This window comes from Bos mutus, chromosome 10 (genome assembly GCF_027580195.1).
Source record: "Bos mutus isolate GX-2022 chromosome 10, NWIPB_WYAK_1.1, whole genome shotgun sequence".
NCBI lineage: Eukaryota > Metazoa > Chordata > Mammalia > Artiodactyla > Bovidae > Bos > Bos mutus.
Genome location: NC_091626.1, coordinates 26,800,567 through 26,824,626, shown reverse-complemented (window position 1 = coordinate 26,824,626; position 24,060 = coordinate 26,800,567). Strand labels below are relative to the sequence as shown.

The following is a 24,060-nucleotide window of genomic DNA, read 5'->3' as shown; positions in this document are numbered from 1 at the left end:
CTACTCTCCTGCAAATGGAACACCCTGCTTTGTGTGCAGTTGAGCCCAGTTGGGAAAAACTCCTTCCCCAGATGAAAATTTAGGGAGGCAAGTTGTAATTCTGAGATTGCTTGAGAAATCAAGAGAATTGATTCTGTAGTGAATACTACCTGTCATGTAGCTAAACCGAAGCCCTGTAAGTGGTGCCCAAGGCCCAGTCCATAACAGTCCTTAGCCCTCCAGCAAGACAGGCTTATGAAAGAGTTTAGGCATCCAGTTACGGGGAGATGAAGGTCAGTCAGCCACTCGAACTTGAAACCCAAACACTGCAAGGGCCAAGTGGTAGGAAGCACTAGAAACAACAGGCAAGTGATTCTAAATAAGTTTTTTTAATCTGTAGGCAAGATTTCAGGGTGAAATTCAGCCTCCTCTGCTGACCTCAAGACACTAAAAGGTGAACATGAGTTCAGAAGAATGGAAGAAATTCAGCTGAAACTACAGTTATCTTTCTACCCATTGTCTCATTCAGATGGAACGAGACTGCAAATAACTACTGAATGCCTTAAAGAGAAACAACTTGCCCGTGCTTCCACCTCTGTTACAAGCATGTAGGAGTACTGTTAGTAATGGAAGAATGCTGCTATTCTCTACTTGCTCCTCCTCCTTCCCTGCTGTCCCCATCTCAGAAAATAGCACTTCCATCCACCCCGTTTCTCAGCCTGGAAACCGCTGCCTGTTTGCGAGCCTGTCTCTCTCCAGTCCAACACAGAGTTCCATCAACTTTCCTCCCCATCTCTCTCACCACCATCACGGCCCATGACTTTTCACCTGATGAATTTACTCAGTCACCTCCTCACTGAACTCACTCCAACTCTGACCTTTTTCTATTCCATCTTCTCTTATAGCCATAGTCATCTTAAAACAAAACAAAACAAAAAAAGCCTATGCTCCTTCTCCCCTATTTGAAGCCTTTCGGCATTTCCCCCTCACTTTCTTTCTTTTTTTTTTCTTCCTTTTTTTTTAAAATTTAAATTTATTTATTTTAATTAGAGGCTAACTACTTTACAATATTGTATTGGTTTTGCCATACATCAACATGAATCAGCCATGGGTGTACATGTGTTCCCAATCCTGAAACCCCCTCCTGCCTCCCTCCCCATACCGTCCCTCTGGGTCATCCCAGTGCACCAGCCCCAAGCATCCTGTTCCCCCTCACTTTCAATATAAAGACCTGCATCCTCACCATGACCTGCTGAGCCTCGCGCGAGCTACCTTCTTCCTCGTCCCCCTCATCTCTTGCCACTGTCCCTCTCACTGCATTTCTGCAGTGATGGCCTTTCCATCAGGTCCTGGAGTACACCATCTTATTTTCCACCTCAGGACCTTTGCCCATAACATGACCCATGACCAAAAATATCATTTCTTCTTTGCACCCCCACTTGTAACAATGCTTTAGCTCTCAGCTTGAATGTCACTTTCTCACAAAAACTTTCCTTCACCCTAAAATGGTCAACTCCTTTCCTTTAATTTTTTTCATGGCACTTACAAAATTTTGAAATTACATAGGTATTTGTGGGATTATATGATTGATGACTAACTCATCCATTAAGCTATGACAAAAAGGCAAAGACTATGCCTATTCTGTTTATCATGGTATCCTTAGTAGGTAGTTCGTAGGTGCTCAGTAAATGTATGTTTTGGAATAAATAAATGTGGCAGTAGGGAAGCTTCCTCACTGCTATGGACGGAATTGTACAATCCCCCTGCCAATTCCTATGTTGAAGCCCTAATCCACGATGTGACTCTACTTGGAGATAGAACTGTTAGGAGGTAATTAAGGCTAAATGAAGTCATAAGAGTGGGGTTCTAATCCAATAGGCTTGTTGGCATTTAAGAAGACAAGAGAGAGAAAAAGAAAGAGAGAGCGCTCCATTTTGTGAGGACATAGGGAGAAAGCAGTCATCTGCAAGCCTGGGAGAGACCTCTTTCCAGAAATCAAATTGTCAGTATCTTGATTTTGGAATCCCAGCCTCCTGACAAATCTCCGTTGTTTAAACCACTCAGTCTATGGTATTTTGTTAGGGCAGCCTGAGCAGACTAACACACTCAGAAATCAGCCTTCTTAAAAGTCATTTTACAATCTGAATCGTAGCCATTTAGAAAAAAATAGGTCTCGTAGACAAATCCACACTAGATTTTAGAGGCTACTTAGGACCTCTTTCAATTGCCAAGGCTTGTACTCAAAGAGAAGTTCCCCCTGGGACACACCCTGGTGCATATGATAATCCTGAAGGCCCTCCTCCCAAAGGGCTCTGTGGATTAACTTGGTTTTGTATTCCTCAGAACGGGAGCCAACTGCTGAGGCCCATAATCCCCACTAGTCCAGGTACCAGGGGTCACCCCAGCAGGTGCTTGGGGCTTTGACCTCACTTGGGGGAGAAAAGGCTATGACATCGACTGTAGAGGAGCAGAGAGGCTGAAGGTGATCGGCATCCATATTCAAAGACTGAAAATGCCCCCATAGCCTGCGATGTGCACAGAGACCCTATTCTTAGGGTTAGCACTCACCTACCTGGAGAATTGTGGACAGACATGGATCTTGGCTTCTTGCCTTGATCTCTGAAAACCCAATATTTTGTGAATTCTGATGAGCCCCACGCAGGAGGAGACAGCTGGTGGGCACAGCTGGAGCAGCTCTTTGATCAATAGCCAGCATGGTGACAGGCAGTGGCAGCTGCACAACTGGCCAAGCCCAAAGGGGTGGGCTACCCACAGGTTAGGGAAGAGGCTGGCCTGCTGCAGTAGGGGACAGGGGACACTCAGGTAGTAGTGTTTTCCTGATCGACGGGGGACGAGGACTCCGACTGCTCATACCCACCGGGACAATTAAGGAGGATCATGGTCTTTATTCTGTCCCACAGACACTTGTGGCAACAGGTTTTTATGGGGACTGTGCTATCACATGGTCATAATCAGAGGTCAGTTTAGAAAGACTGTTCCCTGAGACAACAGATGAACTGAAGGAACCAATAAAAGAAAACAAGGCAAGAAAGTGGTTAGGGATTGTCTGCACTAAGTTGTTAGAACTGAAGGTGAAAAACCACCGGGGGATGCCTAGTTGTTCTCTCCAGCTCTGCCAGGAGATGGTTTCTGCCTGAGAAGTTAGAGGGAGAGGGGATGTCTCTGATGAACAAGCCAATGGTCATTTTTTGCCATAACTCCAGCCCCAGACACAGATTGAGACAGATCCCTACCTCCTGGGTGGTTCACTGCACTCCCTTAGAGACCCAACTGATCTTTGATGTTTCCAGAAGGCTCTTAATCAGTCCTAAGCCATACTCATGGAGGTGACCCAGCTTGAGATCCCCAGAACTGCCCGAAACAAGAAAGATATTAGTGACAGTAAATAATGCTTAAAAGCAGATATTGTGTGCATAAAGTTTGAATGTATTATTTCATCTTCATAACAACACTATTAGTTGTTGTTAGAGATCAGTACTATTTTAATCCCTATTTTACATTTTGGGAAACTGAGTCTTAGTTAAGTCATTTGAGTCATTTACTCCAAGTATAAAGCAAAGAAGTAGCAGAACCAGAGCTCACATAGAGATGACATAAAGTTGATGGTCCCAATCACTCCACCTTACGAGGATGTCCCAATTTGTTGCAGAACACCCACGAGCCCCAGTCAGCTTCCAGTCTTCTGTGGTCTTAGAAGCAATCTGGCTGCCCTACGTACTCTCACAGGAGAGCCAACCATTTGGTTGAGTTGACTGCTCCCCAGGTTTCCTGAGGTGTCCTGATCGCCCAAGGCCATCTCCCACCCAAATATTCTCCTTCTATCAGTTCAGTTGGACAAACATTAACAAGTGCCTGTGATTTGCCAGGCCTGTCCTAGAGGTCGCTGGACAAAATAAACTATGATACCGGGTTTTCCCTCCAAGGCACCACTGAGCAGGGGTGGAGAGATGCACACACAGGCACTCCTACTATCACCAGCGAAGGTGTGGGCTGAGTGCTGCCGAACACAAGCAGGGCACCGAGCCAACTCGGGGATTCAGGGAGGCGTTCTGAAGGAGGTGATCCCTGAAATGAGGCTTCAAGCATGACTGCACTTTAGTTAAAAAAAGAAGAAGAAAGACAGAGAAAAAAAAAAGAAAGAACATGGGAAGGGCATCTGAGTCAAAGAGAACAGCCGAAGCAAAGACGTGGGGCAGGAAAGCCCTCTGTATACATAGGATTACAGGCAAATGAGTGTGAGGCAGGAGGGACAGAAGAGGCTGGACACAGAGGGAGGACCCAATTCATGGCAAGTCTTATATGCCAGGCTGAGAAGATGGGATTTTATCCTAAGGGCAGTGAAAAGCCAATGATAGGATTTTGAACAGAGAATGACATGGTATTCCAGAAAAACCAATTTGGCTAGATAGGTTTTAGGGTGGCTGTAAGTGGGACAAAACCAAAGCAGGAAGATCAGTCAGAAATCTATTGGAAATAGAACAGATACAGATAAAGAGGGTGGGCCGAGGGTACATTCTGCATGTGATGACCCTCTGACCCCTCAGCTCAGCCCACGGCCTCTCATTTTTTCCCTGGATTATTTTCCTAAACCCCCCAGGGCCATCTGCAAGGTGTCTGTGTCCTCAGCAGTGGCTCCTGACATCTTTTAATATCACTGGCAAATTTAATTAAAGTCACTTTCCTCTGCTCTTCCAGATCATTAATAAAACAGAGCCACCAGGCCAGACTGAGCAAATTCTCCCTCTTGCTACGCCCTCCACTTTCTCCAATGGGAACACTGCTCCGGGTCTGTCACCAGCCTGGGTAGACGCATCCTGCTCTGCTTCTAAATCTGGGCCCCTGCACAGACGTCACAGCCAATTTACATTAAAGTTTTAGGTGCAGCCAGGCTGCACTGGATCTGAAGTGCCATCCGAGTCCAAGAACACTGCATCTTCTCCTGGACTTCCTCTGCCTACAGGGGCTGAGAGCCTGCAGAGTCCTCTCCATGGCAAAGCTCTCCCAGGAACACAGGAACTAAATTTCCGGCACTCAAGTAGGAAAGACGCAACCTCGGCTACTTAGGTAGTTTGGCTGCCACAATCGGAACTTGGATCTAAGGAAGAAAATGTAAGGATGCTGCTTTTCGTCCATTATGATAGCTTTGAATATTCCAAGTAAAAAAAGTTAGTATTATCGTCACGCCCATTTTGAAAGTGAAAGTGTTAGTTGCTCAGTCGTGTCCAACTCTTTGCAACCCCATGGACTGTAGCCTACCAGGCTTTTCTGTCCATTGGATTCTCCAAGCAAGAATACTGGAATGGATAGCCATTCCCTTCTCCAGGGGATAAGCAAATTTGAATTTACAAAGGTTAAAGAATTTGCCCAAATCATGGTTGCTGCTGCTGCTGCTAAGTTGCATCAGTGGTGTCCAACTCTGTGCCACCCCATAGACGGCAGCCCACTAGGCTCCTCTGTCCCTGGGATTCTCCAGGCAAGAATACTGGAGTGGGTTGCCATTTCCTTCTCCAATGCATGAAAGTGAAAAGTGAAAGTGAAGTCGCATGGTAAGTAGACAAATAAGCTCTTGAATTCTGGCAGTCTGACTCTACAGTACTTGGCATTAACCACCATGCTAGGTAGATGCTTTGGGTTTGGGTAGCCCTTTGAAAAGCAAAGGGCCTGGGGAAGGGAGGGTGAGTTTTTCTGGATATGGAGCCCTCACTATGAACTTGGAGATGGGACGTACTCCAAGGCAGCCTGAAACAGTAGAAGAGCCCCAAATCTGAAAGCAAGAGGCAAGAACTTTCTTCCTAGCTCTGCCTCAACAAGCTATGAGACTTCAAAGAGTTAGAGAACTCTTAACGGCATCAGCTTCCTCATCCAGAAAATCCATGTGGGGTTGGATAATCTCCATAGTTGCTTTGAGTCAAAAATGCTTTGATGGCAGGCAGGTCCATCTCCACAACAGGCAAAGAAGTGAAGGCACATATTTCAGTTAGGTCGGCCCAGAGCAGTGTGAGAGCCAGCCACTCCCCCGGAGATGTCAGAAGAGAAGAGATTAAGGGAGCACGGTAGGAAAGGAGGGCCCCCAAAGGCAAGGAGAGCCTACAATCTGGCTTTACCAAAAGCACCTTGCATCAAACTCATTTTTTAAACAACTGCTTTTTGAATGCCCATTGTGAACCAAGCACTGCGCTTGTGACTGAGCATACACCCGTGAAAGTGCTACACCACATCCCCAACCATTTGACATTTTCTTCTAACGAAGGATAGAGACAAACAAGGAATTATGGGCATGATACTATGACGATGTCATGGGAAGTTACTCTTTTTCTTGTTCTGCTCTAAGCTCTCAAGTTGGTCACTGCACCGCTGCCTCTAACCTTACGGACAGTGGCTGCAATACATCACGGTTTTATGATATCGAGGACCTTGCAGTAGTATGTGTGGTTGATATTCCACGATTCTTGCTTCTCTGTTCCCATGCAATTGTCACATTTTGCCTTCCTCAAAGCCTCCAAACCCTTAATGGCATCCAAGTCATATGATAACTTCATAAAACCCAGCTGGCCTTCTCCTAGGCACTGCCACACACAAAGAGGAAGCACCAGCAAGCCTCAATCTCCTCATGCTGTATATAAATAAAGGACTTTAAAATGATCACAACAATCCTATCTCTTCATTAAGTATTCTTTACTCTATGGGTGGCACTGCATCAGGCATTTCTATAGCTTCTGTGTAAGACCTAAGGATCCCACAATGATTTAGTTAGCGTTAACTGTTTTAGAGATGAGGAGACTTGGGCCCAAAGATTACTAATTTACCCAGGTCCACTAGCTGAGTAGCACAGCTGAGCTATGAAACTTGGTGTGTCAAATGCCAAAGTCTAAAAGTGAAGGTGGAAAAACAGGATCGGAATCTGGAGCCCTCAAGTCAAGAACCTACAGCCCTGGAAATCTCTACTCCTCTGGGAAGCCTTCCCTGATAACACCCTCTTCCTCTACCTTCCAACTGAGTCATTTTCTCCCCTGTGTTCCTCTAGCCCTTTGATGACCACTAAAGCACTTGTCACACATCATCACATTAACCTGGGCTGATCTGTCTGCATGTCCATCTCCTACACACTTAGAGAAACTCCCTGAGGGATTCCCCCTCAATATAGGGACTTTTCTTTTCTAGCAAGTTATCACACTCAGTTCAGAGGGCTAAGAGGTTGGATCTGATCTCTAATATCCTCCCTGCCTCCAAAATTCTATGATTCCAAGGCTTGTTGATTCTACTCAAAGGTTTACCACACTCTCTAGAGGCCAGAGGACTTTGCTGTCTATGAGTCCTTCACAGATCTGGAGAATCACAAAGCATGCAAGGGGACCAGAGTGAAAGGAAGAAAGGGCCTTGCTCACCTAATTTAAGTTCTGCTTCTCCAGCTGTTGGATCTACATCTGCATGTAAGTCATCCCCCACATTGGAGGCAATAATGGAACCAGGGTCACACGCTAAAGAGGGCTGTGCATTAGAATAACTTTGGAGCTCTGAAAAATATAGGTATCTGGATCTTACTCCAGACCTAAGTTTTGGACTCTCTGGGAGTGAAGTCTCAATATTTAGACTTTTTAAAAGTTCCTTAGTTGATTTAGAGGTACAGCCAAGGTTGAGAATCCTGGGAGAGAATAAAAGGAACACAGACTAACTATGAAAGACATTTGCATCTCAGGGATTCCAACCATTACGGAATTTCTCTGAACCAAAAGAAGGACTCTTAGTGTATCATGAGTTGACTCATAAGTGGGTGTACCACAAAGCCTTTCTATACACTAGACAAACATCCACCCTCCTGGACTCTAACTTCCTTTCATACCCTGCCAATGACAAAGAGCATCAACTCCCTACCCATAGAAGTAGATTTCCCCACTGTCTCTCCCTAAACCTGCTGTTAGCTTAATCTACACTTTTACTGAAGAAACAGAGAAGACCCAGAGTTCCCTTATCCACACAGGAAAATGAAGCTGCTCATCCCATTTTCAGCAAGACATGTTTCAAAGTATTTTCCTTTTCATGGATGGTATCTTATGTTGACTTCTCCATGTTTTCCTCACGCCATCTTTGTTTGCTCCGTGATTCATTTATTCACGTATACATGCATGCACAGGTATGAAACTGAGTCCGTGTGGTACAGGTCGACTTCCACTGAATCAGATGAGAAGGTACCCAACTCTTTTTTTGCACATTCAAAAGAACTTAGAATAAAAGTTCCTAGAGGGTAGCAATTTTTATCTGTTTGGTATTTCTGTATCCCTGCCATCTATATCAGTGCCTGGCATAGAGTGGGTGCTCAGTATATACTTAGTGAATGAATAGATCCATGAATAAATGTACAAAAATAGAAGGCATAATAGCTAGTGATTTCTCCCACTCTTGGCAGTGTTCAAATGGAGCATCCCATCTGTTAGGGATGCTGTGAGCAAGGTTTTTCTAATTTGAGTTATATGAACAAATATGTAATCCCCCCTGAGGACCACACACTTCACTGGAGAACAGTGACAGAAAACCAAATTACCAAAAAAAGAAAAAGAAAGTCCTAGACTTGGAAGCATGTGCCAAGACAGGGCAGAGGAAGGAAGGTCAAGTGCTGCCTGGGACCAGCAGGGTCACTTCATGGACCAGGCAACTTTGAATCTAGGAGTTGAAGAATGAACATGAGTTAACTGGGTCAAAGCCACTGCACCTCAAATAGGTAAGAGAAAGCCATGCTAAAGAGCAGGTCAGCCTCAACAAGCAATGTCTGTTTAAAGAAAGGTGGGCAGGGTGTCTGAAGGGCAGGGCATTTGAGAGAGCTGAGAGAAGCTGCAGCAATCAGTGAGGAATTGTTTGTGAAAGGCTTTGTATGCCCAGTCAAGGAATTTGGTCGTTACCTTGGTGGTAATAAGGAAGTACTGCTGCTACTGCTAAGTCACTTCAGTCGTGTCTGACTCTGTGCAACCCCGTAGACGGCAGCCCAGCAGGCTCCCCTGTCCCTGGGATTCTCCAGGCAAGAACACTGGAGTGGGTTGCCATTTCCTTCTCCAAAGGAAGTACTGAGAGTCTTTTAATCACAGGAGGGACAAGATCATTGTTTTTCCTTTGGATGGAGACCTAGACTGACAACAATGCAGAAACTAGATATGTGAATGAAGGTGGGGCAAGACTAGGGGCAGGAAGACCAGTTCAGAGACTCTCAAAGTATTTGAGTGAGATGTGATCAGAACCTGAACACAGGCAACGAGAGCAGGCCTGCTGAGGGGAGGCAGGGTTTAGACCATTTTCAAAAGTAGAATCAATACGTGTGCGTGTGTGTGTGTGTGTGTGTGTGTGTGTGTGTGTGTGTGTGCTCAGTTGTGTCCAACTCATTGTGACCCAATAGACTGTAGCCCACCAGGCTACTCTGTCCATGGAATTTTCCAGGCAAAAATACCAGAGCAGGTTGTCATTTCCTACTCCAAGAGATCTTTCCAACCCAGAGATCAAACCTGTGTCTTTTGCGTCTCTTACATCGGCAGGCAGGTTCTTTACCACTGTGCCACTTGGAAGCCCAGACTCAGAACAGTTTGGACTATTGAGCCAACAAATGGTTACTACCTTGACAAGACTGAGGAGCATTCTGGTCCTTTGTTGGAGCTCTAGGGCCTTCTTCACTAGAGCCCCTAATTCTCCTGGCTCCATCTGTCTCACAGTCACAGATGTCCCTAAAGCTATACAGCTATCTAAGTCTGACCAATTTTGTCGAATTTTCCAGCTCACATTTCTTCAGTCCTGGAAATCCTTACAGGAAAAACCCTGCAGGACTACTGGGATGACGATGGTGCCTGATGCGGTTTGGTGCCAGTGTCTCTTCATCCCTCTTTCACTATCAGAATCTTCTGTTTTCAGTTGGTCCACAGAATCTTGGATGTGTTCTCGTTTATTGGGTGCCAACTGTATGTCACACTCTTTTCCAGCTACTGGAGGTTCAATATTATATCTTTTACCTGGACTAATGCAAAGCTGCCAATCTTGCCACATCTGTTACAGTCTGTGCTCCAGAAAAACAGCAACTACCATCTTTTTAAAATGTAAATCAGATACAGTTAAGTACCTTACATACAAATGAGTTCCTTTCCAAGAGTGCATTTGTAAGTCCAATTTGTTCCTAAGTCCAACAAAGTTAGCCTAGGTACTCAACGAACACAACTGGCTATACAGCACTACACAGCAATAGGTTTATAAAACTTTTCACACAAATAATTCATTAAAAAACAAGCAACAACACTTAAAATCTTACAGTACAGTACCTTGAAAAGTACAGGGGTACAGTACAACAGCTGGCATACAGGGGCTGGCATCAAGTGAACAGACAAGAAGAATTACTGACTGGAGGAGGGTGAAGAGCTGGGAGATGGTAGAGCTGAAGGATCCTCAGCTATAGGAGATGGAGGGCAAGCTGCAATTTCACTCATGCCTAATGTTGATGGAATGCATGTTTGCATCTTTGAAAGCTCACAACTTGATCCTGCTTGCAGGATCTCAGTTCCCTGACCAGGGATCGAATTGTGCCCCCTGCAGTGGAAGTGCAGAGTCTGAACCACTGGACCATCAGGGAATTCCCACTCTTTTCTTTTCTTCAGAGCACCCCACTGGCTGGAATCATTGCTTTTCTATTTGTTTACTGGTTTATCATACAATATAAACTTCATGGGAGCAGACAACTTGATCTTTTTTCTCACCACGATATTCTCAGGCTGCTTGACTGCAGCCTGGCAGAGTGAGTGTCAGCATTTGTCGAAGAGATCAGTGCTCACTCTGCAGGACTAAGCGTTTTTGGAAAGATGCACCTGTGAGAGGAGATATCAAGCTTCTGGGAAGCCTTGGGGTAGAGAGGTAAATGGTTACAACCAATGATCTCAGAGAACTGGCAGTTCTGCTCATTTGAAAGCACCAACAGGACCACAAAGTATTTGGAAGGCGGTTGGGAGACTGTCTCTAAACGCATTTCATTCTGCCTACGTTAGTCCTCTCATGAGCACCTTACTTCTCCTCCAGAGTGTGTGGCCTCATAATAGCCAACACTCATAGTGCACTATTCCCTCAACAAATATCAAGTGATGGTCTGTACCAACAGTGGACAAAGGCCTTCTTGCTCCCATTCAGTCCTCACGAGGATGTTCACAATGATGAAGAAACAGAGGCTCAGTTAGCTGCCTAGAGTTTCTAAGCCAAGAAATAACGGAGTCAGAACATAACCTTGGTCCTCCAGCTTTCAGGGGGTCCCCCTCCACCAACCTGGAAAAGCATCATGTCAGCAAAGACCAAGAGACAACATTCCCTATTACTGAAAGGAAATCAGGGCTGGGCCAGGGGTGTGAGAAGCCCAGAGCAGCCTGAAGGGGTATCGTTCCCACCTTTATGTGTTCCCAGAGAAAATGACTTGGGCTCTATCTTTTGGAATTATCCACAGAGAGAGGGCTGACATCCCTCTGCCCTACTGCCTACCCATGAAGGGAAAGCTGGTCATAAAAGCTGGTACTTTTATGTACCTTTTCCTCAGCTCATTCTCCAGGAGACTGATCTATTTTTTAATAGCATTTAGTTCTCTTAATTTTTAAATGTTAAAATATGGGATTAAATCATATCAGTGCCCAAAGGAAGAGCAAATGGACCCGGGCAAGCACTCAGAGTTGTCTCTCTGATACATGGCTGGGAGAGTCTCTTGTACACTCAACTCCAGGGATGTTCTGGGCCCTTCTTTCACAAGAGGGCGCTAGGAGCAGACTCCTAGGACTTCCAGCAGATCCAGCTGCTGTCTTGGGAGCCGTGATCTCTCTCTACCTGACCAGGGATCGAACCCACTGCCCCCTGCGATGGAAAGGAGGAGTCTTAACCACTAGACCATCAGGGAAGTCCCATTCTTCCTCTACTTTAGAGCACACACACGGGCTGGTCATTAATGATTCCCCTCGAAGTTGACTCCCCCATTAGTTCCTCCTGAGAGTCTGGAAGGCACGGACTCAAGGTGATTCTTCCTGAATCCTAGAGGGGGGAGTATAGTGATATGATAGGAAGTAAGCAGAACCTTTGGAAAGCCGCTGGGCAAAGGGATTCCAGGTGGACTCTCAACAGAGTCTGCTGCTGCTGCTGCTAAGTCGCTTCAGTTGTGTCCGACTCTGTGCGATCCCACCGACGGCAGCCCACCAGGCTCCCCTGTCCCTGGGATTCTCCAGGCAAGAACACTGGAGTGGGTTGCCATTTCCTTCTCCAATGCATCAAAGTGAAAAGTGAAAGTGAAGTCGCTCAGTCGTGTCCGACTCCTAGCGACCCCGTGGACTGCAGCCCACCAAATCCCACTCCTCCATCCATAGGATTTGCCAGGCAAGAGTACTGGAGTGGGTTGCCATTGTCTTCTCCACAACAGAGTCTACATGGATCCAAATACATCCTTCCTGGATGGAAAAGGAAAAGCAGAAGCACAGGACTTGAGACTGACCTGTCTGGAGCATTTGGGGGCCGATTCTGAGAATGCCCTGGAGGGTTGCAGTGGGAAGGGACTCCACACAGGAGGGCCAAGCTCAGGCCACCAGACCCTCAAGCAGCTCAGGATGCCTTGTAGCCCAGACAGCCAGATAGTTGGGTTGGCTGCTCATCTCACCTCTAGAGACCCAATGTAATAACAGACACACTGGGGGCTTCAAATTGCAGCTGGAAAGCTCTGAAGCAAAAGATGTGATCAGCATGAATAACATTCTTAGTAGGAGGTGATCTATAAGCTGTGGAACCAGACCCACAGAACACAGAATTGTCAGGGAAGTAGATTAAAAGTCAACACATCCAACATAGCATTTTTTAAAGGTAAGGAATGTGAGGCCCAGAAAGCAGCAAAGGGTTTTGCCTGTAGTTGTCAGAAGAAATAACAACTAAAATATACTGTTCTTGCCACTTGTTCAATGCATCTTCTGTGATACCACATTGCCCATTCCTGGGTTGATTTTTTTATTCCTTCACTGGCTCCTTTTATGATAAATAGGACAGATTCTCTTTCTTGCTTTTAGTCCACCTGCCTCAAGAGTGAGGTAGGTTATTCATTTTTCATTGATGAGCCACTGTGTTTCAGGTACCATACAACAAGAAGTGGGAGAGAGAGAAAGGACTTGGTCCAGGAAGAAGGTGAGTCTCAAGATGAAAAATACATATATTTTTTAATAATAAAAAATCTGCATTTAAATAAATATAAGGGACTTGTGAAAAACAGATGCTGTGTCATCAAAATTCAGAATAAGAGACTGCTTCTTCACAGTCTTCCCATCAGAAAGAGGCATTTGAACTGAAGAACAGTAGGATTCTTAGTGAAGGGCAAACCATGAACAAAAGCGCAGAAGAAGAAAGGACAAGAGTACTTAGGTGCCCACATGGGAACTGTAAGAAGTGAGACTAGAAGTGGAGTGGTGAAGCAGGCCAAGGAGGACCTTGAATATTAGGAGTCGGACTCGGGCAAAAAGTGAGAGGCCCTTCAAGGCTTTTGTGTGGGAAAATGACAAGCCTAGACTAGGGTTTTAGGAGGGCAATCTTATAATAGCCACTAAAGTGAATTGAAGGACTGGAAGAATGAAGTTGGGAAGATGTTAGAAAGTTACTGTTTATAGTATCATCATAATAATATAGCTTAGAAAGTTTTTTTTTTTTCAGGTACGGTAAGGACTGAGTGGGAAAACTCAATGTTGGGCACTTTGAATACAGTAGCTTTACTCTGTTGCAAACATACAAATGTTGGCTGCTATAATAATAATTTCTATTATAATTATCATTATTATTATGTTAGAGGTTGTCAAATCCATACTGAGGTCGTGGTAGTAGGGATAGGGAAGAGAGGCATGGACTGAACAGATGTAAGGAACACAATAGTGCTCCTTTATCTGTGTGGGATAAATTCTAAGGCCCCCAAGTGGATGTCTGATATTGCAAATAGTACTTAATTCTATGTATACTATGTTTTTCCCTGTATATACACATTTACAGTTAAATTTCCAAATTAGGCCCAGAAAGATTGAAGGAGGAAGGAGAAGGGGACGACAGAGGATGAGATGGTTGGATGGCATCACCGACTCAATGGACATGAATTTGAGTAAACTCTGGGAGTTGGTGATGGACAGCAAGGCCTGGCATGCTGCAGTCCAGGGGGTCACAAAGAGTTGGATGTGACTGAGCGACTGAACTGAACTGAACTGAACTGAAATAGGTTAGCAATAATAACTAATAATAAAATAGAACAATTATAACAGTATACTGTAATAAAAGTTGTGTGAGTGTATTCTCTTTCATTCTCTCACTCAGAATATCTTATGGTGGTTGGTGGTGGTTTAGTCGCTAAGTCATGTTGGACTCTTGCAATCCCATGGACTATATAGCCTGCCAGACACCTCTGTCTATGGGATTTCCCAGGCAAGAATACTGGAGTGGTTTGCCATTTCCTTCTCCAGGGGATCTTCCGAATCCAGGGATCGAACCTGGGTCTCCCGCACTGCAGGCAGATTCTTTACCGACTGAGCTACCAGGGAAGCCCCCAGAATATCTTACAGTACAAATTTAATGCCTTTTCCATCTTAATGGAGCACTTTATCACACACAGTGGCTGTAACTTTTGCAGCCTGAGGTGTGACAGCAAACCTGTGGGAGAAAACTGGGAGGGAGGAGAGGATCTTGGAGATGAAGTGAAAGAGGGCCCACCTAGAGAGCTAGTGGAACCTGGAGAGGTTCTGTGCGATAGAAGTCAAGAGGGGGAAGTTTCACGGAGCTAATGATCAATTTTTTCTGATGGAGGTTGGGGGAAATCAGGAATAAGTTATATTTGGGGGAATGAGAAGTCCTTGGTGAGTGAGAGTTGGGCAGAAGGTAGGAAAAAATGAGAAAGCAAGGGACTAAGTGAATGAATGAGTGATGGGGAAATAGAAACAGATGTCTACTCTAAAATTTCAAGAGTGTGTGGAAAGCAAGATGGGAGGAGAAAATGACGGGAGGAAGTGAACAAAGGGATATTCTTGCTAGGATGTTGAGCATGCTTACAATTAGATGGAGGGGATTCAGTGCTCAAAAGGAAAGAGCTCAGGGCAGGCTGATGAAGGCAGGGCAGGAGGGACACTGGGCAGGAAGGGAAGGGAGAACTTTTAAATTGTGAGACCAGTGACAAGTAAGGGTGGAGAACAAAGTTGGGAGATCAGGGTGCAAAGGAAGAGTGTGCAAGCTCACACTACTTGGTTCATTCTCTAGGATGAACAAAGTGGTGTGTAACCTGGACATCTTCTCCTCTCAAGTGATTTGGAAACTGCCATGTAGAAGCCTGGGCAGGAATACAGTTTCCAGACCCATTTCCGGATCCAGTCCCAACATGACCCAGCATTCCTGTACACAACCAGGAAAGCACTATTTGTCATTCAGACATCAAGGCAGTAAATGCTACCTGACCCATTCCAAGAGCTGTTTTCTTAGTAGACATGACCCTGTATACCACATCTAAATACACTTGATTCAGGAATTAGCCTCTAGAAGGCGATGGCACCCCACTCCAGTACTCTTGCCTGGAAAATCCTGTGGGCAGAGGAGCCTGGTGGGCTGCAGTCCATGGGGTCACTAGGAGTTGGACACGACTCAGCGACTTCACTTTCACTTTTCACTTTCATGCACTGGAGAAGGAAATGGCAACCCACTCCAGTGTTCTTGCCTGGAGAATCCCAGGGATGGGGAGCCTGGTGGGCTGCCATCTATGGGGTCGCACAGAGTCAGAAAATGACTGAATCGACCTAGCAGCAGCAGCAACTCTTCATATTATAAAAATGTACATATACATGTGATTCTTCCTATCTAGATGTCTTGTTCAATAGTCTCTATGGATTGCAATCCTTCTTACCCCTGACCTTCCTGCTCAAGACCTTCCCCAGGACCCAGAGATCTCAGATCTTTAGGGGTCCACCTTGCTGGGCAGCTCAGCTGACTGGGAAGAGTGTCTTAGACATGCTGGAGCCATTTTTCCTTTCTCTTGAAGTGGTCTACCCAGTGTTGGGTTTAGAGTGCCCATCCAAAAAAACAGAGACAACTGAACACAAACCAATCTCATTAAAGAAAATAGGGAAATTCCTTCCTAGAAGGACAGCTCTGGTTTGTATGCTGAAACAGAAAGAGGACCCCCCTAGCCCTCCCTCCTAGGCCAGCAGGATGACAACGCACAAGGGTTCTGCAATAGTCCCCTGCTTCCTCTCGCTACATTCTGGTCTTGATGCACTATCTAAAACGCAGATCTGACCATGCACTTCAGCACTGAAAACCTTCCTAAGTCCCCACTGGAAACTCAGTGGAAAACCTTAGCATGAAGTACAAGTCCTTCAAGATCTGGCCCCTAGAACTTCTCTAAACTCATCTCTCTGAACTTTACCCTCAGTCTTTAGTCATTTGAAAGAGCTCTTGTCCACTTTAGGCCTTTGCATACTGATCCCTTCAGGGCTTCCCTGACCACTCAGCAATAAAGAATCTGCCTGCAATGCAGGAGACTGATGCAGGTTCGATCTCTGGGTGGGGAAGATCCCCTGGAGTAGGAAATGGCAACCCACTCCAGTATTCTGTCCTGGGAAATCCCATGGACAGAGCCTGGTGGGCTACAGTCCAGGGGGTTTCAAAGAGTTGGACATGATTGAGCACAGCAATATCACAGTAATCCAAGTCTATGCCCCAACCAGTAACGCTGAAGATGAAGTTGAACGGTTCTATGAAGACCTACAAGACCTTTTAGAACTAACACCCAAAAAAGATGTCCTTTTCATTTTAGGGGACTGGAATGCAAAAGTAGGAAGTCAAGAAACACCTGGAACAGGCAAATTTGGCCTTGGAATACAGAATGAAGCAGGACAAAGACTAATAGAGTTTTGCCAAGAAAATGCACTGGTCATAACAAACACCCTCTTCCAACAACACAAGAGAAGACTCTACACATGGACATCACCAGATGGTCAACACTGAAATCAGATTGATTATATTCTTTGCAGCCAAAGATGGAGAAGCTCTATACAGTCAACAAAAACAAGACCAGGAGCTGACTGTGGCTCAGATCATGAACTCCTTATTGCCAAATTCAGACTTAAATTGAAGAAAGTAGGGAAAACCACTAGACCATTCAGGTATGACCTAAATCAAATCCCTTATGATTATACAGTGGAAGTGAGAAATAGATTTAAGGGCCTAGATCTGATAGATAGAGTGCCTGATGAATTATGGAATGAGGTTCGTGACATTGTACAGGAGACAGGGATCAAGACCATCCCCATGGAAAAGAAATTCAAAAGCAAAATAGCTGTCTGGGGAGGCCTTACAAATAGCTGTGAAAAGAAGGGAAGCAAAAAGCAAAGGAAAAAAGGAAAGATATAAGCATCTGAATGCAGAGTTCCAAAGAATAGCAAGAAGAGATAAGAAAGCCTTCCTCAGCGATCAGTGCAAAGAAATCGTGGAAAACAACAGAATGGGAAAGACTAGAGATCTCGTCAAGAAAATCAGAGATACCAAGGGAATATTTCATGCAAAGATGGGCTCGATAAAGGACAGAAATGGTATGAACCTAACAGAGGCAGAAGATATTAAGAAGAGGTGGCAAGAATACACAGAAGAACTGTACAAAAAAAGATCTTCACGACCCAGATAATCACGATGGTGTGATCACTGACCTAAAGCCAGACATCCTGGAATGTGAAGTCAAGTGGGCCTTAGAAAGCATCACTACGAACAAAGCTAGTGGAGGTGATGGAATTCCAGTTGAGCTATTTCAAATCCTGAAAGATGATGCTGTGAAAGTGCTGCACTCAACATGCCAGCAAATTTGGAAAACTCAGCAGTGGCCACAGGACTGGAAAAGGTCAGTTTTCATTCCAATCCCAAAGAAAGGCAATGCCAAAGAATGCTCAAACTACCACGTAATTGCACTCATCTCACATGCTAGTAAGGTAATGCTCAAAATTCTCCAAGCCAGGCTTCAGCACTACGTGAACTATGAACTTCCAGATGTTCAAGCTGGTTTTAGAAAAGGCAGAGGAACCAGAGATCAAATTGCCAAATTTCCATGATCAAATTGCTGGATCATGGAAAAAGCAAGAGAGTCCAGAAAAACATCTATTTCTGCTTTATTGACTATGCCAAAGCCTTTGACTGTGTGGATCACAATAAACTGTGGAAAATTCTGAAAGAGATGGGAATACCAGACCACCTGACCTGCCTCTTGAGAAATTTGTATGCAGGTCAGGAAGCAACAGTTAGAACTGGACATGGAATGACAGACTGGTTCCAAATAGGAAAAGGAGTACGTCAAGGCTGTATATTGTCACCCTGCTTATTTAACTTCTATGCAGAGTACATCATGAGAAATGCTGGACTGGAAGAAACACAAGCTGGAATCAAGGTTGCCGGGAGAAATATCAATAACCTCAGATATGCAGATGACACCACCCTTATGGCAGAAAGTGAAGAGGAACTCAAAAGCCTCTTGATGAAAGTGAAAGAGGAGAGTGAAAAAGTTGGCTTAAAGCTCAACATTCAGAAAACGAAAATCATGGCATCTGGTCCCATCACTTCATGGCAAATAGATGGGGAAAGAGTGGAAACAGTGTCAGACTTTATTTTGGGGGGCTCAAAATCACTGCAGATGGTGACTGCAGCCATGAAATTAAAAGATGCTTACTCCTTGGAAGGAAAGTTATGACCAACCTAGATAGCATATTGAAAAGCAGGGACATTACTTTGCCAACAAAGGTCCGTCTAGTCAAGGCTATGGTTTTTCCTGTGGTCATGTATGGATGTGAGAGTTGGACTATGAAGAAGGCTGAGCGCCAAAGAATTGATGCTTTTGAACTGTGGTGTTGGAGAAGACTCTTGAGAGTCTCTTGGACTGCAAGGAGATCCAACCAGTCCATTCTGAAGGAGATCAGCCCTGGGATTTCTTTGGAAGGAATGATGCTAAAGCTGAAACTCCAGTACTTTGGCCACCTCATGTGAAGAGTTGACTCATTGGAAAAGACTCTGATGCTGGGAGGGATTGGGGGCAGGAGGAGAAGGGGACGACAGAAGATGAGATGGCTGGATGGCATCACTGACTCAATGGACGTGAGTCTGAGTGAACTCCGGGAGTTGGTGATGGACAGGGAGGCCTGGCGTGCTAAGATTCATGGGGTTGCAAAGAGTCGGACATGACTGAGCGACTGAACTGAACTGAACTAAGCACAGCACAGCACATACTGATCCTTTCACTCAAAGACCTTTCTCCCCCCACCATTCCCCTCCCTACTTTCACCAAAGCCAGCTCCTTCCTAGCCTTTCTGGGATCAGCTATCCCTAGAAATTCTCCGTAAGACCCCCTAGAGACGTGATCTTCCTACATTTTCACTGCACCTGGGATGTAGCCTTCACAGACAGGAGTCAGTTTAAATGGTAATTGTGTGTTCACTAGTTGGTTATCCCTGCTGGGATGAGTGTGTGTTTATGTGGAAAGGAAACATCCTATTTTATTTGCCTCTGTACCCAGCAAACTTGGCCAAGGGGATTGTTGAATATTTATTGAATAAATAACTGATTGGTTGAATCAATGAAGGCTTTCTTTTTTGGAGTCAAATGTATTTCTGAAACTCATCAAACGTTTGAACTTCCAAGCAAAGCAACCAGGCTTGAGTGCAAAGGGAGTGATTTTCTCTTTTGAGCCAATCTTGGTAGCTTGAAGAGAAGCTGTGTGACACATTCCTCCAAATCCAGATTGTCGGCAGTGAGTGACTGGACCAGGGAGACTGAGGAATAATGCCCACAATGACTGCTGCTGCTGCTGCTGCTAAGTTGCTTCAGTCGTGTCTGACTCTGTGTGACCCCAGAGACCGCAGCCCACCAGGCTCCTCCATCCCTGGGATTCTCCAGGCAAGAACACTGGAGTGGGTTGCCATTTCCTTCTCCAATGCATGAAAGTGAAAAGTGAAAGTGAAGTCACTCAGTCGTGTCCAACTCCTAGCGACCCCATGGACTACAGCCTACCAGGCTCCTCCACCCATGGGATTTTCCAGGCAAGAGTACTGGAGTGGGGTGCCATTGCCTTCTCTGCCACAATGACTACCCATGGACAATACCAGTAACTACACCAGGGACTGTACAAGGGGCCGCCTTGCACCGGGACAGGGCAGGGCTGGATCAGGGGGACACTCCCTTGGCTTCAGGGGTGTTTTTTTACAGGGTCAGTTTGCTGGCCCTATTCTTCCTTCTCTGACCAGGAGGCTCTGCAGGGCCATTCGTGTGCATGCTCAGTCACTTCAGCGGTGTCCGACTCTTTGTGACCCCATAGACTGTAGCCCGCCAGGCTCCTCTGTCCATGGGATTCTCCAGGCAAGAATATTGCAGGGGGTTGCCATGCCCTTCTCTAGGGGATCTAGGGTTGGATCTTCCCAACCCAGGGATCAAACCTGCATCTTCTCTCCTTTCCTGCATTGGCAGATGGGTTCTTCACCACTGGCGCCACCTGGGAAGGACTGTAGCCCTTCTGCAAGAGATGCCAAAGTAGAGATCAGAGAAGAGGTAACTTATTCCTCCTAGTTCCATTCATTCACTCAGCACGGATGGAGTAGTTTCTCTATGCCAGGCACACTGCCAGGTCCTGGGGATACAAGATGAATAAACACCAGCTCTCTTTCCTCCCTTCATGCAGCTTGCTGTCCAGAGGCGTGACTGGCCTTGCTCAATCACATAAATACATTGAACGTGAATCTTTAAATTACTTCAAAATAATAGGTTCAAGTTAGGAGTGTAAAATAAAGGAATCTGGCTTAGGGAAGGTAGGGAAAGCTTCCTTGAGAAAGTCACCAATGAACTAAGGACAGAAAGATAAATAGGAGTACATTAGACAAGGACGAAGTGTTGGAAAAGCAAGAAAGCATTCCCAGGTAGAGGAAACCACCTAAACAGCCTTCCCATCTTCATGAAGTCTGAGAATCACTTCAACCAAATTTAGGTCCCACCTGCTTCTTCTCAACCCCATATCTATATTTTATTTAAAGGAACAGGTAACCGTGGAGTGGACTTGCATGTGCAAACTGCAAAGGGGAATTGCAGATGGCGGTGAGGGGTTGGGAGACCACAGCTACCCCCAGCTCTGATCCTCGCACGGCAGGAAGGCGCGGGCTCCTCTCAAACTCGGACCCCGCAAGGCCCGCAGGAAGAAGAGCCGGCGGGAGGGAGGGCCTGAGCGGATCTTGGATCTCCCTCCGTCAGGGAGAAGCAGGGTGCAGCAGCTATATTTGAAAATCGAGGTAAACAAGAGCTCAGCTCAAGTGGACGGGGCACAACAGCTGCGGAAGATTAATCACACACGGCTGCGAGTCACCAGGTCGCCACGAGGCCCCCACCAGCAGGCCGGATGTGCTCCTATCACGTACCCACAGCTCCCTCCGCCTGGGGTGTTTCTCGGCCACTCAAGAGCGCGCGGCCCTGCTCCCAGCTGCGGCCTGCCCTTCTGACAAACTACCCGGAGTTTCAATCTTTCTACCCAGGAGCCCGAACAACCAAACGTTCGGGGTTTGTTTTTTAGTCACCAGGGGACAGAGCCAAAGACAGACAGAGAGAGAGCGCGCCAGACAGAGAGAGAGAGAGAGAGACGGACAAGGAGATACAGAGAGGGAGAGAGAGACAGGCGGCAGGCAGGCGGGCAGGGAGCGGGTAAATTTATGGCACTGCATTAAAGGCGTTTGTTCTATTTAACCCCCACCCTCTCCCTCCACAGTTAAAAATAAAACACAGTGAATAAAGAGGCGGGGGAAAATCGCTTTTTTCCCCTCCGGAAACATATCGCTTTCTTCGTCTCCCCAGTGGCTCAGGTCCTCGGAGCAGGTCAGGCAGGGTCTTGCAGGAGCAGGCCAGCCTCTGAATGAAGGCCTGTGGCTGTGTGCGTGTGTGCATGTGTGTGGTGGTGGCGGTGAGGGGTGTGTGGGCGAGCGGGGGTGGGGGTGGGGCGGCGAGGAGGCGGGTTGGGGAGGGGGCAGAGTTACACACTTCACGTCTCTCCACCTGGCCCCGGCCCGCCCAGACCACCGCGGACGGGAGAACACCGGTCGGGAGAAGCCCTCCTTCTCCCCGCCCCCTTGGCCGCCGCGGGCTGGTGCGCCGGGGCTGCAGTTCCCGACCCGCGGCGGTGGAGTCCCGAGGTTGGGGTGCGCGCGGGCGTGCGTACAGGCGGGCGCGCGCCGAGTGGGTAACGCGCTCCCCTCGCAGCCCCCAAACCCCACGGGCGCTCGCCACCCCGGGAGCACAACACTCGTTGGCACAGCCCAGGCACACACATGCATACAGGCATCCAGCACGGAACACGGCGCTCAGCCTCCCTAATGAGCACCCGTCCGTAACCCGACAAACCCGCGACCAGCCCAGGCATCTCTGCACCGCGCCCCCCCCCACCCACCCACCCACCTACCACCGCACCTCCCAGGAGGCACTCAGTCTGCCAGTACGCCCCCCACCCCACCTCCCAGCACCGCCTGCATCCCAGTACACTTTCCGCGGCACCCTCCCCCGCCACCTCTTCTGACACTAGACCCGCAGGAAAGCAGTTCATGTGAATGATCTCGAGAAAGAACTTAATTAACACCGTTATTCACAAGCCGGAACCCTCACGGGGACATCCCCAAACCCACCCCCTCCATCACCACCAACCCCCGCCGCCCCCGCCCGACCTCTGCCTCCCCGGCCTCTGCCGCCGGTTGAGGGGGAAGGGCAGGAGGCTCAGCCCTTCACTCACCGTTTCCTCTCGATCTCTCGGGCGGAGTGGGCAAGTGAGGGGGGGTGGGTGAGAAAGGTGCGCGATGCCCCGCCGCCCGGCTCCTCACCGGCCGCAGCGGCTCATCGCCCCAGCGGGCTGCCCGCCGGCCGCAGCCGCGTCCGGGGCATGTCAGTTCGCCGCCGCCTCCCGCCCGCCGGGCTCGTGGGCTGCCAGCTTTCAGGGAGCCTTGGGGCAGCGCATCCGGAGGGCGAGGGCTAGGGCCGGAGCAGGGGGCCTGGGGAGGGGTCCCTCGGCACCGGTTTAAGGAGCAGGGAGCACGCCTCCGTAGACCCCTGGGAAACCCCGACTCGGGCGCGGGCTCGGACTAAAGCCCTGGAGAGGCCCGGAGTCCCGGCCGCCCGCAGCAAGGGGATCCCTGCCGGGAGGGGGCAAGAAGGCGAGCGGCCCGGCGTGCCCTGGCGGCTCCGAGGACCCCGGACTTGCAGTCTGCGTCGCCGGGGCTTTCCCGGGGCTGGGAGCGCGCCGGCTCTCCCCCTAGCACGCCGTCACCGCGGGACTCGTCTCGGCCTCGCCGCGGGCGGAGGGGACGCGCGGAGGGTCTGGTTTCTGGGCGAGCCGAGAGCTTTGCCCATTAAGCTGCAGGAGGAAGCCAAATCAAAAAGCCAATCTCCAAGCCTCCAAAACCCAACGTCACCCTATCACGGCATGACTAGCAGCGCATATTTATCCTCGCGCGCCGATGGAGGTGATTTTCAGAGAGCTTTCCGACCAGCAGCGGGGAGCCGAGTCCGCCTCTCGCATCCCGAGAGCCCCCAGGACCGAATGCAGACGGAACCCGTAGCCCGAGGCCACCCACCCAATCTTTGCAGCCTGGCGCCGGGCGCCTCCTCGCCAGCGGCAGTTCCAAGACGGCGGCGCGTCCTGACCTGGATTCCGCGGAGTCCAGAGCTCCGGGCAGCAGCGGGGAGGGAGGGCAGGCGGGCGCGCAGCACCGGCTTTCCCCTTGTCCTCAGGAGACGCTGCCTGCAATCCCGAAATTAAGTCTCCACCAAACACATCTGTGGTTTTTAAATATAGCAGGGGACGATTAACCAGGCAGGGTCCACCCAGGCCTAGGGGAGGAGTTGAGGGGGGATGGAGGTTAGCAGTGGAGGGAAAAGAAAACTCCCTTTCTCCCCTCTTTTTTTTTTCCCCCTTCTGTTCTTGGTGTAGGACTCAGTCTGTCATTTTCTCAACCCAAATCAAACAACAGTTTGTGACAGACGCTTGGGTGAGCGCTGGTATGTTGGCTTTGGGGTTTT

At 47.7% G+C, this 24,060-nt stretch overlaps 1 protein-coding gene across 10 annotated transcripts in view; it reads right to left on the bottom strand.

Annotated features, from left to right (window-relative positions):
* SLC8A3 (solute carrier family 8 member A3) overlaps positions 1 to 23,782 on the bottom strand; it is a 168,138-nt gene extending 144,356 nt beyond the window's left edge. For 6 of the 10 annotated variants that reach the window (XM_070377640.1, XM_070377649.1, XM_070377641.1 and 3 more), the window contains exon 1: positions 22,778 to 23,595. The gene's annotated coding sequence lies outside the window, so the exon portion shown is untranslated. The other 4 variants (XM_070377637.1, XM_070377636.1, XM_070377638.1 and 1 more) reach the window with 4 other exon arrangements.
* Between the last annotated feature and the right edge of the window lie 278 nt (positions 23,783 to 24,060).